The sequence below is a fragment of the Gymnogyps californianus genome, chromosome 17, assembly GCF_018139145.2.
Source record: "Gymnogyps californianus isolate 813 chromosome 17, ASM1813914v2, whole genome shotgun sequence".
In the NCBI taxonomy this organism is placed as follows: Eukaryota; Metazoa; Chordata; class Aves; order Accipitriformes; family Cathartidae; genus Gymnogyps; species Gymnogyps californianus.
Window position 1 is genome coordinate 7,581,715 of NC_059487.1, and position 15,873 is coordinate 7,597,587.

The window sequence follows — 15,873 nt, forward strand, 5'->3', positions numbered from 1 at the left end:
GCATGTGTAATATGGCTTTTTCTCCTGCAATGTTTACACTGGAATTGAGCTGTATTATGCATTTGATTCTCTTACAGACACAGCATGAAACTGAGTTGAGTAGTTTCACAGGCATGTAAAGAGGGCTCTAGGCTTGAAGATACACTCATTTTATCCAAATACCATATTAAATAATCATGTAGTGAAAGCTAGAATCTTTTCAGTGTACTCAGTCCTCTAGTAAAATGTCTACAGATAAAACAGTGTAAAAGAAGAATCAGAAACCTTTTGTGTTCTCTGTAGAGCTGTTTAAGTTGCTTTTACCTTCCCTGTAAGAGAGAGGAGCAACCATCTCTTTCCACAGAATTATGCCTCCTGGCCTTGCCTGTGAGTATGGTAGATGTGTAATATTTGGCATCAAATACATATGAGTGACTGATGCATGAGCAAGTCAGGGATGCAAGTCATTGCAGTATATGTGTTCTACTGCAGTTATATATACACAAGCCCTTATTTGCACACTCGGTTAGTCTAAAAATCTGTTAACCTGTAGCAGTGCTACCTGATTTCAGTCTTTCCACATTCTCCTTATTTTCAGAAGTACCAAATTACATAACCAGTGCAGTATTTTGCTGATGTAGATTTTATTATGTATAAAGATTTTCTGTGTTAAGAATATAATTGAATACCATGTCAGTACACCTTGTAGTAAATGGAAACTTGAAGACAGATCTGCTGGGTTTTATATTAGTGGTCTACAATATATGTGAAATATGGTGGATGAGGAAATTATCACTTGGCATAATCACAGAAAGCTCCTCGGTTTGTCTCCTAGTAAAAAGCCATTGCAGCTTTGAAGTACAGTTAAGCTATTGGTATGATAATCACCTCAAATTTATAATATGATATGATGTGAAGTCATAACTATCATGAACTCCCTGGGGCTCCAGATGTGCAAATACATTACCTGGCTATCTGCTTTCACATTTCCTTGGTTAAGTTGGTAAATGACACTGAGAGGACTAACTAAGAAAACATCATAGAGCAATTCGCTTTAGAGTTTAGGTGTGAAAGTTTTGAATAATTTATGTTGTATTTGAGTTTCTTTGGATATTTGTGTATCAGAATATTTTCATATTCTCTGTTAAGGAGTTTAAATACAATCAATAGAGAATAGCTACAAGCCAAGATTAAAATTATGCCAGTGTGTCTCACTGATGATAATGTGTTTTAAGGGTTCTTCTTGTAGGAAATATTTAACACTACCAGAAAGTTTCAGTTGTAGACAGGATTATTGACCTGAGTATCAATCATTGTGGCTTTGAATTACTACTTTATGCCTACAAGACCCTTCTTTCCTTTCCACTTATGTGAAACACTTCAAAAGGTGGGATAATCCTATTCCTATATCTCCTGTGAAACTATTCTGCTTATCCAGCTTATCCTGTTGTGTCTTGAAAAAATCATATTTGCAGAGATTTGGTATCACCTCATGCTCGCTCTCATGCACAAGTTCCACAGAAGATTAAGGTATACATTTTTTGAAACACTTGGTACAAGTGTGTAGCACAGTAGGTAAATATAGCTCAACACATTAAAAAAGATAAAAATTACATAGTTGCAAATCTGAGCTAAACTGTATCAAATTATTTCTTTGTGCTAGTATTAGTGAGGAAGCTGATAGCAGCATTTAGTTACCTGACACTTCCCAAATAGGCATAGTTTTTTGAGAAGCTCTCACTTTGCGATACTTGCAAACAGATGTTTGCTATTTCTCATCAGTCAAGAAACTCCTTAAACTACAGAAATGCCTTTTCATTGTTTCAGACAGTTATTTTCAGAGCAGAAACAATTGTTTTGGGAGTAGAAAAGGAATTACTACTCACAAATTTAAGGCTACAAAACCCAGAAAATACAGGGCTTAATATTGACAATTGGTTAGCTCAATGGTTTTGCACAGAAGTTACATTTTAGGAATATTTTCAGAGATGACAAGGAGTATGTGTGTATAGCGATATACTTGACAATTGTGACTTTTTGTTATGTTTGCCATTTCTGTTACTACCACTACTAAGGGAAACACCACAAGGAGTTTCCAGTGACTGTATTAATAACTTTCATGCTTACCAGAGTAAAAAATAGTGCACTTGTTTATGTGCATAGCTTTAGGACACTATGTTATAAAAGATTGGTTTCTGAAGCTTGTTTGAGTTTTCATAGGCCAAGTTGGAGAAAGATTCTTGGCTGTGGATCCATTATCTAGGATATTTCCTGGATTTATGTTATGAACTATAGAACTGAATACTATTTTTAAATGTAATTTTTATTTTTCAGAGCCAGCATTTTGAAAGTTTGCATGTATGAGTGTACATAAGCATGTTTTGTATGCCTGGTTTTGAAAATCTGGTTCATATTCTTTTTTTTCTGATGAGATTTTTTGATGCTGTTGTATTTTTTATGTTATTCACCATCTTGTTTTAATAAAACTCTTTGTTCGCAATGAGTCATCATGAAATCAGGATTAATATTTTGGCAGTGACACATTAAATGCTAAAAACTACAGACTTCAGTGTGCTTTTGTGAGATTTTAATCAACACCAAAGGAATTTGCAAATCACACTACACTTAGGGTGCTTTTCATTGCACCCTTTAAGAAAGCCATATTTCATTACAGCAGTGGTGAATTTGGCCATGAATTTACAGTAATTTAATGCAAATAAAGTACAATTGTTTTGGCACCATAAAAAAGGATTTAAATCATGAAAATATTTAGCTTAAAAAATTATATGACCAATGGACACATAGGCAGACACAGTATTAATTTTACTTTAGGCTTAGAATCCTGTTTCTTGTCCTATAAATAAATACTATAATCAGTAGTTCCTAAATGCAAAAGCATTTGCAGAATAGAATTTCACATCTCTCCCGACAAAAAAATTGATGGGATTTTCTTCCCTTGTTGGTCAGGATTGCTGTCTACAAAAGTGTACCATTAAATTCTGATCTTGTCAATCATATGTCAGTTTTTTAAAAAGCATGACTTCATCTTCTCATTTACAAGAATTGCAATGAAATCACCACAGGTAAGTAAGACTCTTATCTATCAGATGGTACTTCTTTTTTTTCACTATCAGTTAAATACAAAAGTAACTTACTATGCAGAAATTATACCAGTAGCAACATGAGTATAGAGCAGTATTTTGAAGTATTTATTCTGGCAGCATGGCAGACTAATAGTGTAATTCCTCCAACTGATGTATTTTTTAAGCTAAAGAAATACATAAACTCCAAGTCAGTTTTTCCAGTAACTCTTCCTCTTATTATATGTTACTTATGTGTTTCTTCAGTTCAGCATTAATTTGAGAGTTCGCTTTCCAGGAAGTTTGTCATGTCATTATTCCAGCGAGACATATTATAGTAGTAACAACAAAACTAAACCAGGCTTTGACCGTGCAAACCCTGAGAGTTATTTGCACCACAGGGTTGTGGTGGTGGAGGTGAGGATTATAGCAATAAAACACTGAAGACCTTTTTCTTCAAAAAGCAAAAATGTTCATGTTTTCTTTACTCCATGATAAATCTGAGATTTTACAGTTTCCTCTCTTCTGCATGACAGTTAGAAAGCAGATTTTTCCAATATAATTTTCCTTATAAAATGGCAGCTACTTTTATTGATTATCCTGAGCATGCCTGCTTGCTTTCTTCTCTACTTTACTTTTGAATGGTAAAAGGAATGTATTATGTGTTCGTGCCTCATCGATTCCTCCTTTTTTCACCTCAATAAGCATTCATCTGGGTGAAGATAAAGGGACAAGGTAGACTTAACAAATTCCATATTAGTTGACTGTTTACATTGTTTTGATGTCTTTGTAGCACTATACATTTTCTGTGAATCACATTTAAAACTTATAGCTCATGAGTCATTATAAAAATATCACATATGTTTGTCATAGAAACATTATCAAAGTGAAATTCTTAGTGAAGTAGCACAGATGCTATCCATGTGTATCATGTAAGACCTTTGTATATGCAGAGATTCATTAGAAGCACTCTGACAGGTTCTTGACTCATCACAGTGCTGCCATTGATTTTGGAGAGCTCTGATTGATAGTCTACATACAACTAAGCCTTATAAAGCAAAATTTCAGCATTGCAATGTACTTTGTCCTACGTGTAGAGAGCTGTATTGTGAGTATTTTCCTTAGAGCAAAAGGTCTTCTCACTGTGGTAATACAAAGCACCCACACAGGTATGTATATATTGAGAAATGTCCAGTAAAAGGCCTAATGTAGAACTGGAATTTCAACTCAGAAATAAAATACAGAGAAATAAAAGCTCTGAAGGTTTTGTTCTGAAGTCAAATACAGAACAGATGTGTGTCATCTGTAAGAGTGCTGAGGAGCAGAACATCATAAATTGGAATCAAAACATGAATTTGTGATAAAGCAATATTGGAAAAACATCACACATATCTGTAACACTAAAATTAAAGACAAGATGTCCATCACCTATCTGTTCTTCCTGTCGTTAAGAGAGTTAACTCTGTCCCAGCCGAAACCAGGACACTCCCTTACTTAATATTTTTGTTTACAATGACTGTTAGAGTCCTCCAGTCTTTGGACTATGTGACACATCGTTTCTGTTTAAGTCAGTACTTAGAAATGTTACAGAGAACGATTAACTACCAAGTCCAATATGTAATTTAAGGTGGCCAGTCAAGCATGTAGGAGGAGGAATACCACCAGATATTTTTCATAAAGTTTCCACAGTGTACAATGAAAAGTTGCACCAGACCAAGTTGCTTTGGTATGCTGTGCAAAAACAGTGATGGAGGAATACCACCTTGCAAACTTCTGCTTTCCTTCCAGTTATTTTTATCTTCCGTATTACAGGTGTGGTTTATTATAACGTATTTCCACCACAGTGCAAAGCATAGTAGAGGGAGGACAAAATCAACACTTAGTTTATATCTCCAGGTTCATGATCTGCCAGGACGCTTCTTAGTCTGCTTTAACAGCAATGGATAGGATATGAATCTGGGGAAAAGTTTACTGTCAAAGTATTTAAATATTTATCTTTTAGCAAAGTTGTCTGGCAATTTGTTACTTGAATTGATTTCCTGAAAATATAAGTCCAAAAGATCAAACATCCCATAGCTGGCTTACTGTAACACCGATGGTGACTTGAATTTCCTGTGTTGTTACTGCTATAAGAGTCTGCACATAGACTCTGTGCATGTGTTTATGTATGTGTTTATCAATGGAAAAAATAGTGGAATTAGGCTGTTTCTCCCAGATTAATCAAATTCTTTCAACCTTCTTTATCTACTATGAGGTAGAGTTACAGGACAAAAGCTTATTTCTTTAAAAACACTTTGCATGCTCTCTTCAGACAGGACAGCTGGCTGCTATGAATAAGATTAATGACATGAAATTTTTGCATTGGTAGCAATACATTTTGAATACTCTATTAATGTACTGTTCCATATTCATGTTTTTTGCAGTAATGTCTATGTTGTGTTGGTTAAAAACAACAGCAAAACAATTTTTTCATCAGCATTGGAATTAATGAAGCCTAGTTCATAATGACATTGTGTCCCAACTCACTCTAGTGCAACAACCCACATCTCTCCACAATGCTTCCAGTTCCATCCCACATTTCCCTGCTCCTCAGCAAGTACCCAGTGTTCCTTCCCATTTCCTTGTTGTCTGTACCATGAGAGGCAGCATGTGCTGTGGCTGATGCCAAATGATGTGTGCTGGTACACACGTGGTGACTGGGTAACCACAAGGGGCCTCAAGTGGAGAGAAAGGAGCAGAGATGGCCTCACCCCTTAGGACAGACTTAGTTTCAGTTTCCCTCCTTTCCTGAGATCTTTAATTTCATGAAGGTTGTAGGAACTTACTTATTCTTGAGGCATCTCTCTGAGTGTCAAATATCACCGAAATTAGTGAAAAATGGATTAAATTGGATTGAACCAGGCTAAAATATCATGAGATCCCAAATCTGATAGATCTGCAGAAAGCATGGCCCCACATTCCCAGGTTCACAGTGTATTCAAACAGTTTTTCATGGAGTGCGCGTTTGTGTTGTTACAAAGTCATGATAAAGGCAGGTTGGTCTGATGGTGAGTTTAGTGCTTACATTTCAACTTTTGTTTCTGATCTGGTGTCAAAACAGGTTCTGAGGAAAATTTTTATTCCTTGTGGTAGGGGAAGAGGGAGAGTTAGAATTTGCCATTTCCTCTGACCCAGGGTGGGACTCTGCCCAACTCAGTTTGTCATAAGGAAACACAATGAAGTGTTGTAAACAGGGTGAAATCAAAACTATTTTCAAAGTATAAATGACTCATGGAAATGCTATTTCACTTTCATCTTAGCTCCTTCATGCATTTTTCTGAGAGTCTCAGTGTGGGTTAAATGTTTACAGGTAAGATCACAACAGCAAAAGAATGAATCAGAAAATAACATGTTCTGTGCCAAGATCTCATTGCACTGGACCACCATAACATTTAGATAGAAAGGCAAATTGAAATTCACTATTCCAGAGCAAGAAGGAAACCAAATTAAACATGAGGCCAATTCGGAGATCAAAGCTGCTTGAGAAGCATGGACCAAAAGCAACAAGGTCATATATTTAAAATGGGTTGAAAAGTCTTCCACCATGCCAAGCCTGATGATACTGTGGCAGTGACCTGACTCCTTAATTAACACGATTGCTAATTAATCCTGCAAACCTTTGGCTTCCAAAGATTCCAAAGAGAAAATCAATATATGTTGCCCATTTTTTCTACTTTAGATGAAGATCCACTATCGCTGTTCAGACACATTTTTCTTCTTTGCAGTTTCAATTAACAGCTTCCAGGCTATTGTAAATTCTTCTTCTGTAATTTTTTCTTGCCTGTGAATATTTGAGTTGATAAAGCAAGACACATTGCCTATTCATGTGTTGTTCTGTTGCCTGAGATATGTTATATGCTTTGCATTGTGTCCAGTGGGAATATGCTCATATGCGTTTACTGAAAAATACGTAAACCATTTTTTTCCTCATTTTGCCATTTACCTTAAAACGCTCTTCCTACTCCAAAGCAAAATCATCTATAGAAAAGTGTATTTTCTATATTCATTTCCATGTGATGATTGGAGGTGATATCCCCAGGAAAATATTTTTCTTTCGTATTTCCATATGTGTGAGAATCTCAGCTCCTGTGTTGTGCATACTCTGAAATATTTTGATAGTTCATCAGACTGTTCCCTTTACCACTTTCATAAATATTTCTCTTCCATTGCATTTGTAGGCAATCCTACTTATATCAGGAATCCTTATCTTTTGGGGGGGATGGGATTTGTAGGTGAAAAAGTTGATTTCCATTACTTTGCTAGCACGAATGGTAACAGTTTAAATACTCATTAGCTGAAGAAATAAAGTAGATTTCAGTAAGTATTTAAACAGTACCAACTGTGGAAAAAAATTGAAATAGCGCTTGTAAGTGAAAATTTGCACATGCAATATAATTGTTTGACTTTTGATTTAGTTTTCCTTTGTGGTCTTGGGAGTAGCAGGTGGAGGAAAGGATTCTGTACAGATGCTTCCTACTCCTGCCCTAATCCTTGGTTTTGGGGTGACTGTATATTTTGATTGCAAAATCAAATCTTAAATCCTCTTATTTGAACCACCTGAAGTAAGGAGGGAGTGAGACATCATGAGGGAAATGGAGAAAACAGATCAGGTATATTGTTTTGGTTTTGACATCTCTTTTCTGTTTTGTATTGTTTTTTAATTAAAATTTCCTTTAAATTATCAGCTCTCTGAAAGCTTGGAGACTTGGTGAGTAATCTTATGTGATGCTGGTTGTAGTTAATAGTACGTGCTTTTTATCTTAGGGTATGATCCTGTTCCTCTTCTAGTCAAGGTAAATCCTACTGATTTACAAGGGAGACGAAACTGACTTTTCACTACACAGCAGATTGTAGCACTTTCAGCTCCACTCCAGGTATCTGTGGCACTGTGCAGGGATATTTTTTCACCTTTTTTCCTTTTTAAAATCTAATCTCTGATTATCATGGTCTTTTAGTAGTATCAAACCTACAAACGTGTAAAATGTTTGTTTCTATGGATCCATTTATTTCCTGTGTTGCATTACTGCTCCTGCTGTAACCATTTCTTCTGGAACCCAAGCTGAAAAACCCAATTGTATTAATATGTCTTTAAAGTTCCCTATAGCTCCTGTTACATGACAGGCTCTCTATCAGCCTTAGTGACTGCAATCATCATATAGAGCAGTGGCCTCTTGTCAAGATTTGGTTGGCTCCACTGAGGTACTGCAGGGTCCCATGACCCTATAGCCAGAGTATGTTTAACCCCTAGAAAGATCATCCCATTTTTAAGAACATTTCTTATGGAGAAATACTTTTGATTTCTTTTTTTGGGGCTTGGTTGGAAATCTTCAATGACTTAGATATCTTTACATTCTCCTGAAGTTTTGTTCTGTATGGCAACAGTGTGGCCAGTCCACATGGCCCTTTCAGCCATTCAGGTGATTGATAATGCTGGGAACTGAGGCACAGGGGTATGTGGCGCAGCCCTCCATGTCTAATTCCACTGCCCCTCCCAGTGCAGTTCCCGCTTTAGAAGATGGGATGAAGCTGCAGACATGGGATGGAGGATTCCTTTGATAAGCACTTGGTTTACAAGGACTCATTGCCTAAAAGAACGTGTAGTCGGTTTCAGGTGGAGATTTTAATAATTTACCAAGATTTTGTTCACTTCTTCTAGATATTTATTCCTTCAGTATTGCTGCATTGGTGGCCTTTTTTACAAAGAATCATGCTTTCCAACTAGGCCATGCAGTTTTATTTAACTTTCTGTAAAGCATATTTTATTTATATTAGCAGATTTATTCGTGCAAGTCAATTTTCATCCATATTTTTGTAAGTGTTAACATTTCTTCATAGCATAATCTTACTCTTATGTTGATACATACAATTTTTTTAACCATCTGAATGTGGGCTCATCATAATTTTCATCACCTGTACAAAAGTGCTAGAATCTGATGGCAAACCTTCAGAATAGGTAGGCATATATTATTACCATTTATGCAGGCAGGGAAACTAAGCATCATGCTTTTATAGTCACATCTTAACGGAGCAACAACTGCCATCACTAGATCCCTCTGGATCCCTCCTTTGTAATGGGTTGATCAATCAGCACACTGTTGTCATCCATTCCTCCTTGAATCAGTTTATTTTCTGGTTTAAATCCAATTATTTTGGAATTATTTTGAACAGAGCTCTCTAAAAAGGAAAACAGTTTATATCAATTTGTAGAAGCAAACATATGTTCTGTAGCTTTGCAAAGATCCTATTTAGAATTCTCAAGCAAAGTTGGGGCATGTACATATTTTAAAATAAAACGTACTATGTCACATATGATTGTGACAGAAGGGGAGCTGGAATGTAATAATGTTATGAATGCCACAGATGAGGCTGTGTAAAAACCTAGAAATATTGATATGTCACCTAGTTATTGAGAGAGACTCTGTGACAGACTTGCGCAGCATGTGCTTTGCAGGACAATTTCTTTGGCATATCAACAGTTAAGAGGCAGCCTGCATTATTTGTTCCACCTGAGGACTGAAGGGCAATAAATACCACAACCAAATGTCTGACTGACCAGGACATACGTTCATGCTGGTTGGCCGGGTGGCCAAACAGCCACGGTGTGCATCCACTCTAACAGAACAGCTGCCTAATGGAAGTGATGAACTCTGAATGAGCCAAACAGCCTGTACTACCTCTTGAGGTGCATTATGTGTGCCAAAGTACGTGGAGTCATCTGGTATATGATAGGTCTTTTGCTGCATTTTGGGACACTGAGCAGCAAATATAATTGAAAAGAGGAGGTAGGCGAAAAGGGATTGACAGGGAGGTACTGCAAAAGAGGGAAAAGACAGAAAAACTCAGTCTTTGCTATTGTAAAAGGGAGAGGGTAGGAGTATGAGTGGGTGGTAGCACATTTCAGGATTGGTTGGGAGTGTCTGAGGACAAGAGAAGGGGGAGACATTGTGGGAGAGGAGGGAAGGGAACATGAGAGGGAGTTGAAAGATGGCAGAGGTGGGAAGTTTTCTCAAAGCACAGGGGAAGCAGGGAGCATGAGATGCTTGACAGCAACCACGGTATGAGTATGGAGCCAGGGTCTGTGATAGAAATTCATGGATGGAGTATCGCTGCTCTAAACCTTACATTGGATTAATGAAGAAAAACACCTGGGAGGTTAAAATGGCTTGCCAGATAAGGCAGTCATGTATGTGTGTGTTTTTTGAGGCCTTTGGCCAGGAAGCAAGAGATTCTAAGGGTGTAAAATAATTGGTCTTCTTAAGAAGAAAAACAATTGTCAAACATCAGGAGGTGTCATGGGCATCACTCACAGGGTACACTTCATGGAAGATAGTCTGTAGAAGTTTCTGTAGGAATTGGTTATCCCAGTATGTTGGTACCGGTAAGCATAAGAGGAAAGCTAGGTGTGTCTAGCATTTTTCACTATTTGTAAGACATGTTTGCTTTATACTGATTAATAATTTGTTGCTTGAAGGAAGGGCCCTTTTATTATCAAAATTGTTGTTGTGGAGGAAAGTACAGGTGCATATCAGACTAACTGATATAACATGGTTGATACAGTGTGACCCTCAGCCTAATCTGAGACAAGGGAAATTTCATGATTAACATATCTTCTCCTAAATGAGAGGAGGTGAAGCAAAGCCTAACATGTGGTTGAAGAAACTTAGAGTTAGAGTTTCCCGAATAATTATGATGGTCTTTAGCTGAGATCTGAATTAGATCATTCAATCATCATGAAAGCACTGTTTTCAACATCCCATAGTTCTCAACAGATGGAGATGTATTTCAAACTGTGTATACATTTGAATGAGACAAGGCAAACATACAGATAAGTAAAAATAGACTAGAACCCAAAGTGCATTTGCTATTTCTCTTTAAAATTGAAATACTACTTGACAACTACTGAACATCTTGTCCTCTTTGAAACATTTGTTTTCTCTTCCATGAAGCTAATTTGGTCACGTTTCAAAAATTTTACTATGTTGTGATCACAGTTCTTGTTTAATGCGTAAATCTCACCCACAGGGTCTCTGAGTAGAGAAATTAGAGTTATGAACTATAAAGGAAGGTGTTGAAATTTTGCAACAGCGCATCCATTAAAGAGGTTTAATTATTACTTCTGTACTGTAGGCAAGAGAGGCTCATGTTGTTTTCTTACTTGGCACCAAGGAATGACAATCTGGGGATGGACATCTGAACGTTAACTGACTTTCATAAGCCTCCAGGAATATGAATGCATCATGTGTTACACTTGACAGTCCTGAAACACTCAAACATTTTTCACCATTTCTTCCAGTCTTCAGGAAAACAAATTCTAAGGAGTGTGATAAAATAGAGTATGTGTATTTTTAAACTGACTTATCTCTAAAGTAATCATAAGATATATATGGCTAGTGCACCATGGTTACGTGCAAAATATGGATACACATGTATAGACATGATTTTCACTTGCTGCAACTAAAGACTATAGAGACTTAGTTCCTTTGTAAAGCACTTTAAGGTCTACTAGTGAAAACACTGTATAAGAGCTAGGTATTACTATCTTTTATTACTTTCTTCAAAGGACTGCCAAGGGCACCTAGGGTGTTGAATGGTGTTCTTGTATTAGAGACTAGTAAAAATGCAAATAAATAACTAAAGCACTTTTTATGGGTTTAATTACTTTTAGACATTTGAGCTATATAATTCCTAATGGAAATGTTGATGAACCTCTATTTTATCACCATTTGTTACTCTATAGAGAGTCTTAAATAGTGGGGGATTTATAAATTTTTTATTAGATTTTGATAATTCATCTTGGGGTACATGTGTATTCAGGAAATCTGAAATTTGAAAGAGCATAGCTAATCAGCTAGATAATGCTCATTGCTCCTCTAGCTTCAGTTGCATGTGCAGCATGCAGTTTCACAAATGTTTGATTGTGGTAATTGGTATTCGGAAGTGTTTGTGCAGTTTTTAAGTATGGCTATATATATGGTTGGCCAAGTTTTTAGGTTATGCTAGGTTGCATGATTTTGGCTACATTTTTTAAAACTTGGCAAATAAATGCAGAAAAGTATGATTGTAAGTTATATGTACATTCCCCATGACTGTGGGTGCAACTAAATATGGGTATGCAAACGTACCTGATTAGTTGATTGCAGTTGAATGTACAAGGTATCTGTGCACTGTTATTGAAAGTATTTGCATAACAGACATGTACATCCAGTAGTAAAATGTAGTTACTAAATTTGAAACTCACCAACTCATCGACACATACAGGTTAGGAATACAAGAGAGAACAGTTTTGGAATTGTAGTCTTCTAAACTACATTTCTTGAATGTGCAATTTATCATTTAGAAGGGCCTTCCATCAGAAGGTTGTTTTGGCACAGAGGTAATGATGTTGTGTATTCTGAGAGGATACAAATGAATTGTTTCGTAGTTGTTGTGGAAATAGCTCTTTACTTAGCTTGAAAGCAGGGACAATACAGGCTAGAATGGTGTAAAATTGTAATGAATCCTATCTAATATCAATCTATCTTCATGACAACAGATGCAAACTTTGCAATACTTCAGCTGGCATATAATGAATATGTTATATCGCTATGCTAACAAGCTGCTTCAATGTTTTTGTGGATTTCAAAACACTATTGAGGGCATGGAAGTTGTTTGTTCCTTTATATCTGACTAGGAATGAGAATAAAACTGGATATGACTGAAATCTTGTGCAATAATAAGTTCAGTTTAGATTTGTATGAAGCTAGATTGCTTTTTTGAAAACTATTTTCCATTCTGAAATGGGTGATAATTAATGACATAACTGAAAACGTCAGCAAAATCAAGATTTAATTTTAACATGAATGGCACAGTATTAATTATTTTAGAATTAACCAACTATGGACCATGTGTTCTTCACTCCAAATTATGATAGTTGTTTTAAAATGAGCAATCCACTTACTGTTAATGTAACAAGGCCAATTTTCTCTCTCATGTAACACCCAACAGAAGCCTTTTGGATTTATGTCAGACCCTGATTTTAAATTGTGGGCTTTTTGTTTTGAAAAACAGTTTCATATTGCATTCTCCTTCTTGGAGACGGCTGTATAGTTTTGGAGTATTATACAACTTCACTAAAGCCTTGACAGCCAATGTCTGATCCCATTCCAGAGATTCATGCTTGCCAGCGTAATAAGAACATGGTCAATTATTTTCCTTTTAATCCCACCGGATTTCCCCAAGGAGCAAGGAAAAGAGTTACTTCATTGCCTGGCATGTCAGGATTTTGTAAATCCACTGCTGCTATTTCAGTTGTGGTGTTCAAATGGAGTGGGAGAGCAAGTCTTGAAAGCCTTCTCTCCAGAGCTGCAGAGAGTGTGTATGTCAGTGCTTAAAAAACATATTCTAATATTCAACTGAGCCTAGTAAATTAGTTATATTAAAGTACAAAGAAAAATCTAGCCAAAAATATACTTTTTCTTTAAGTTTCATTAATTTGTTACATGTTTTTCCTGGACTTCAATCTCTAGGTTTGGAATATGTCATCACAAGGGCAAATCTGTATACGGTACATATAACATACCTTGTATATCTATATGAACTCAGCTGCTCACAAAAAAAATACAACTCTACAGTGTATTCATTATCTAAGATTAGCTATGATTCAGTTACATAAGAGAAGTTTTAAAAGCTTTCTGGAAAAAATAAATTCTGCATCAGTGAAAGGTTGCTCAATGGTCTTTTTATTTTGAGCTTTTGAGCAAAACCATCACCACTGTTCTTATGCACCATTATAAGTATTTTTCATAAAATCTGACTTCCAAAGTGCAGCCTAGAACGTCAGCTCTGGTGAAGGCTGATGAAAATCCTCTTACTTTGATACCTAAATAAATAAGATTGCTGTATGTATGAGCACAGTATATTGTGGTTACAAGCACAGGACACCCCCAGCTCTCTTAGAGTAGATTCAGATGATCCATTCTCTCTTTGGACATTCTGATAAAATGGAAATTCAAGAAAAAGAAAGAAACTGTAGAAAGAAAAAATAACGACGGTTATCTCTCAAGAAAAAACCTCTGTTTAACCACTTCATGGTAAAGCTGTGTCAGCCTCAATACACAGTTATAACTGAGAGAGGGGTCTGACTATTCAACACTAATTCTAGCAACTTCTTTTATGTATATTTTGTATAAAGCTAGTCCTCCTTGCTTTAGTAGGCAATGAAGACTTTGCACTAAAACTCAGAAGAGCTTGTGAAATAGTAATGGTTTTGTCTCTAATCTTCCTGCCTCATTTTCACTGACATGACCATCTATCTTTTGTAGGACTCCAAAAAGATGTTCTTGATTTTTGAGATGAACAGATTTAGGCATGCGGCCACCAATACGAGGCAACTCAGATGAATATACTGTTACATTGCATTGCAGTCTTTGAATTGCATTAATATCTTTCAGTTCGGAATTTTGGCTGATTACTGACACTTCACAAGTTCTGGGTGAGGTAGATAAGCATTATCCTTATGTTACAAGTGGAGAAACTGAAGCATAGAGGAAAGAAACACGTGCCAATGAAAGAGGTTAAGTCTAGATCTTAGAAATACTAACTCCAGCCTCTTATTGAATTCACAGTAAAAGAGTGTGTTGGTGAAAGTCACAGGTAGGAGTCTTTACAGTATTTTAGTACTTACACCTATGCTTCTAAAAACAAAGGAAAGGATGCTCTGAGAATAAACCCCTGTAACTGTACTGCTTATGGGTGTGCATGCTGTGTAAGTCTTGCTGCTGCTGCCTCAGTTTCTGAAGAGTAGTGACTCACTGAAACTGATGGTGGTAGTTTAGAGTTTAGGGAACAGCAGCTCTGTTTTCTTTTAAAAAGTGCTGAAAAGAAAACCTTAGATCCCAAATTCTGGCATGACTTGCCCCTATGAATTGAAATAAATGTAAGATACAAGTGCTACCAGACCTTTTTCCTTTTTCTGCCATGCTAAAGCCCTCTTTGAGCTGTTAAAAATCCAAAATCCGGATATGACTGTTAGAACTTGAGAAACAAGAATGGTAAAACATAATTTACCTATAGACTAGGGAAGATTTCCTGCTGACACAAATTAAACTTCAGGACCTTTAAGGGTCATAGAAACTTTCTTGCTGTTGCGAGATGAGGTTTCATTAGAAGCTCCAAAGTCCATTTGCTCACCCAGTGGTAATGATGACAGACTATGCCTGCTACTCTAGTTTGCCTAGCTGTCACGGGGAAGAATTTTTTACATGAGGTTTTTCTCACACTACACTATAGAAAAGAAAGTTATTAATCTGTTTGACAAACAATAACTGGAACGCTGGCCTGCACCTATTGCTATAGCCCCATTAAATAAAATGAAGCTATTCCAATTTACACATGCTAAATATCTTGCCTAATAATAATAAAGCGGTAAGGTGGTAAAGAAATTTAAGAGCCTTAGTACATTAAACATAACTAGCTGTGGATCTGTTAATGACAGACAGCAGTGAGGATGTACCTCCATTGTATCCACTCTGTATCAAATCTTATACAGAGCTTCACTGTGTGTTTCTCAGCCTAGTTTTTCACTATGAAGTCTTAACAAAGCTTTATGATTAGGTCTTGTTTCTCAGTGTCTTCTCAAATTGATTGTTGTTGCAGCATGGCCAAATGTCAGCTAAGAAACAGCAGTTACAGGTAGTTGTAAACCTGTATGTATTTCTTAGATTTTGCATAGAAAACATTGCAGTCAGGAAGCTTTTTTTCATTTGGATTTATTTCAGAAATCCAAGGTTTTCTGTGC